Genomic DNA, 4,537 nt, shown 5'->3' on the forward strand with positions numbered 1-4,537 from the left:
TTTTAACGATGCGTACTGCCTTAATTCTTCGAAACGCCGGTGTTTTAATGGTGGCAGCTGATGAAGGATATGTTCTGTATGTGGCCTGCTTGTTTGTTGTACCTTGTTTATCATTTTGTCCATGTTCTTTTGCCACGTCATGTACCCAGTTATGTATCTATATGTACATGTAGATGAAGGTATGTACATACATGTACATATATATGCATACACTCATATATTATTTGTATATATATATATATATATATATATTCGAATTTTCTTCGAATCGAGTAGCCCATTCCGCTCAAAAGGTCCCTGAATAAGGGTTGCTTAAGGATGTTGAACGAAACACCCATGTTTCCAAACGTGAATTATCCAAAACCCAAAGAATTCCTCTCAATACATGGCTATGATGCTCCCCCACTATTTCTGCTCATGATCAGAGATGCACATATCGTCAGCCACCAAAGGACATGCTCAACTGGTTAAGGTCAAACAACTGACAAACAAATCTGTGGTATTAAGCAGAATATTTGCTGTAGCCCATTTTTTATACCAAGACAAAACAATGTACATGATAACACTTCCAATCAGTTAAAATCCGAACCATGAGAGCCACTGCCTGGTACTGCACCAGTGCATTTTTTATTATTATTATTATTATTATTATTATTATTATTATTATTATTATTATTATTATTATTATTATTATTATTCGGGAGACACGTCCATCCGCTAATGTCATTTTCCTGTTAATACGTTATACTGCGTAAAATGAAAAACTGGTGTCTATTTCTTTCCTTCGCGTGTGCGTGTGTGTGTGCGTGCGAACACTAGTGTTTAGAACGTATAAACATCTAATATTCATTATTATTATTTATAAGTACACTCCTAAATGTGGTCACTGCAGAGCGTCAAACTGGTGGCGAAGCTTGAGGCAATCCTTACCAATACAAAGAAGATTGAGGCAATCCTTACCAATACAAAGAAGATTGACTACGGTGATACAGCTACCGGGAGAGGCTACAAGAATTGAAGCTCTACTGTCGAGAGAGATAACGAGAAAGATATGCAGTGATATACATATGGAAGATCGTGAGAGGTCTGGCTCCCAACTTTAGAATTAAAAGCTATGCCAACCACCGAACTGGACGACACTGCATAACACCAAAGATCCCGTCTTCTTCATCTCGGATAAGGACCCAGAACTGCAACAGCTTAGCTTTCAGTGAACCACAACTGTTTAACATCCTGCCAAACAACCTCAGAGATTTACGAGGTGTAAGATGTGGAGACCTTCAAAAATCACCTGGACAAATTTGTCTGAAATCACAGATGAACCCATATCGCGGCAAGAGGTAGAAAGAAGAGCAGCTCCGTCCAGCTAGCTTCTTCACCAAAAACAGTACAGAACCCCCCCCCCCCACAAAAAAAACTACTAAAAGGTGGTGCTCCAGTATGGCGCCAGCCTTTGGCTGAAACCATATTATTTTGCGTTTACCAACAGATGTTTATATATCTGTGTACGCGCGCGGACGCGTATATATTTACATACATACTTGTATGCATGTATGAGTGTGTGTGCGTGTGTGCGCGTATAATTATATATATATATATACACACACATACACACACACATACATACGCACACACTTATATGTGGGGGAGACTGGGTAGGTGGTTGGGTGTGTACCTATTTTTGAACCAAATATTCCAAGAACTAACAAAACTGAACACACATATAGGCCACTAAAAGAAAGCTGATATCATATTTGTTTACAAAATTATAGTCTATGCATAACAGCGATGACAAAATTATTCTAAGCTGCACCATTAAAACTTTTCTTTACATAAGAACATTTTTAAGAATAAATAAATAATATGCAAACGGAATATTACGACTGTACCAGAAAATAATTTTGCTACTGATAAACAACAGATAATATAATCGTTGTAAATCGTATCGTGTACAACAAACTTTCTTCAAGTTAATCAAAATAATCTTTCTTCTGCAAAACACACTTTCATGCATATTGTGCACGATTGTTTGTTTGTTTGTAGATAGACAGACAGACAGACAGATATGTAGGTATATTTTATATATATATGTATATTTGTGTGTGTTTTATATATATATATATATATAGGTCTTTTCTTTTATTCTTTATTTGTTTCAGTCATTTGACTGCGGCCATGTTGCAGCACCGCCTTGAAGGGTTTTAGTCGAAGAAATCGACTTCAGGCTTATTCTATCGGTCTCTTTGCTGAACTGCTAAGTTACGGGGACGTTAACACACCAACATCGGTTGTCAAGCGATGGTGGGGGGACAAAGACACGCACACATAAATATATATACATATATATATATATCATCATCATCGTTTAACGTCTGCTTTCCATGCTGACATGGGTTAAACGGTTTGACTGGGAACTGGTGGGCCAGATGGCTGCACCAAGCTCCAATCTGATCTGGCCCCATGTTCAAAGATCATGCTTCAACACCTCATCCCATGTCTTTCTGGGTCTACCTCAACCACAGGTTCCCTCCACAGTTAGAGATCGACACTTCTTTATACAGCTGTCCTTGCCCATATGCATCACATGACCATACAAGCACAGTCATCTCTCTTGCACACCACATCTGATTCCTCTTATGCCTAACTTTTCTCTCAAGATGCTTACACTCTGTCGAACATGCACTACTAACTTGGTCACTTAGATAACGGAAATTATCTACTGCCTCTAGCTTGCCACCCCTAGCAGTTGATGGAGTCTATTTTCTGCACATTTTCAGCGTTTATTGTACCTGTGCCTCTTCCACATACAAAAGCTAGTTTCCCTGTTAACCTTCCTCTGATATTGCTGCACCTTTTAGGTGTCCAAAGCTTACACCAGGTGCATCTTATGGAGTTTCTACCTACACCTTTTTTACAGATCGAGCAGGGCCATCCACCTGAAGGAATTTGTGATATGTCTGCCTTCCTACTTACTCAGACTTACTAAGTTCAACATATACATAAATACATACTGTTGGGCCAAGATATCTCCCTGTCAAGATTTTGTGGGAACAACACTTGTAGCTGTGTCTGAGCAGTCTTTTCTAGAATCTGCTCTAGACATGTCTCCACACACAATTGGGAAGAGGTTAGAAAATGTGCCTCAAGATTACTTTAGCTCAGCTCCTTCAACTGGTGCTTCACGCCCGTCTTTGTGAACAAAAGGAACAATCATCATCATTAGTATTGAATCTTGAAATATACTGAACTAGACAAACAAAACAGCCTTTGGTTGGAATGGTAGACACCATTCATCTCTTGGAAACTGGTGTGCTTCAATACTGATATTGCACTCTTTGTGAAACAAGACTAGCTACTAAGGTTCAGCTGAAGAAAAACAGCAGCAGATATATCTTCTATTGGAATGCAAATCCATCAGAAGTGTGACACTTATATGGAGTAGGCTTTGCAGTCTGTAATGACCTAGTGAATGGGCTGCATAAATTATTTAAAGGTATTGCTGAAAGATTGATAACTCTCTGCTGACTGACAGATACAAGAGGCATCTGTATGTATGTGCCTGTACTTGACACAGACACAAAAGTAAAGGAGGAATTTTATGCTACTTTAGACTATGTCCTATCCACAATACCAAAACAAGATAAAGTCATCAAATTTCTGCAATGGCATTAAAAGAGGGTTTGGGAAAGGCTAGTTCGAATGACATTCTGCTTCTAAGTGAATATGAGTATCATAACTTAGTAATCACCAATACACTATTTTGACAAGCAAACTGATACAGATGCATGACAACATTCATGACTAGCCCTTTAGCATTCAGATTACTCTGTCAAACATTATTTATTCACATTGTTTCGAACTGATCAGGCATTATCTTGTACCCTTGAATTTTATTTTTTAAATGACACTGTGTGGTAGGTGTGAGGGGCTAGATGTTGCCACTTTGAACATAAAACAGAATATTTTTACCAGCATGGACCAAAGTCCAATGAATGAAGCCGTTAAGAGTAAAAAGAGAAGTGCCATAAAGGCTTCAGTGGTTTTGCTTCAATAAACAGGAAGTTGCTCCCTCTAATCCACTATGAAGACAGATTATGGGAAATGTAGAGCACATACAATATCAGGGTAATCAAGTATCACAGAATGCGGATACTAACGAGGAAATCCAAAACCATATAAAATGTGTTAATTTAAACTTTGATCATCAGAAAAGAGAGGTGTATTGAAGATCATGAACTGAAACAAACAACTAAAGTTATGTTGTAGTTGTTGATGTTGTTGTACACAGTCTCCTCCACGATTCATCTCCATAACCTGGAAATATATTACAAGAGATATCTGAGGAAAAGCATGCACATCCAAATACAGAAAGCACAAAAGAATGTCTTCTTGGTCTAATAAGCCAGTTTCTCCTACACTGAACGTATGATTATGTAGCCTTGCCTTTGTTAGTCTGGCCATGTTGTGCATATGCCGGTCTGTCGGTTGCCCAAACAACTACTTCGGTAGCAGCTGAATGAAGAAAGTGCTTTCGGCG

General features: G+C 38.5%; 1 protein-coding gene across 1 annotated transcript in view; it reads right to left on the minus strand.

Annotated features, from left to right (window-relative positions):
• Positions 1 to 4,537, minus strand: part of LOC106869413 (MFS-type transporter SLC18B1) — a 45,431-nt gene that overhangs the window by 39,525 nt on the left and 1,369 nt on the right. The window lies entirely within an intron of this gene.

The sequence above is a fragment of the Octopus bimaculoides genome, chromosome 10, assembly GCF_001194135.2.
Source record: "Octopus bimaculoides isolate UCB-OBI-ISO-001 chromosome 10, ASM119413v2, whole genome shotgun sequence".
In the NCBI taxonomy this organism is placed as follows: domain Eukaryota; kingdom Metazoa; phylum Mollusca; class Cephalopoda; order Octopoda; family Octopodidae; genus Octopus; species Octopus bimaculoides.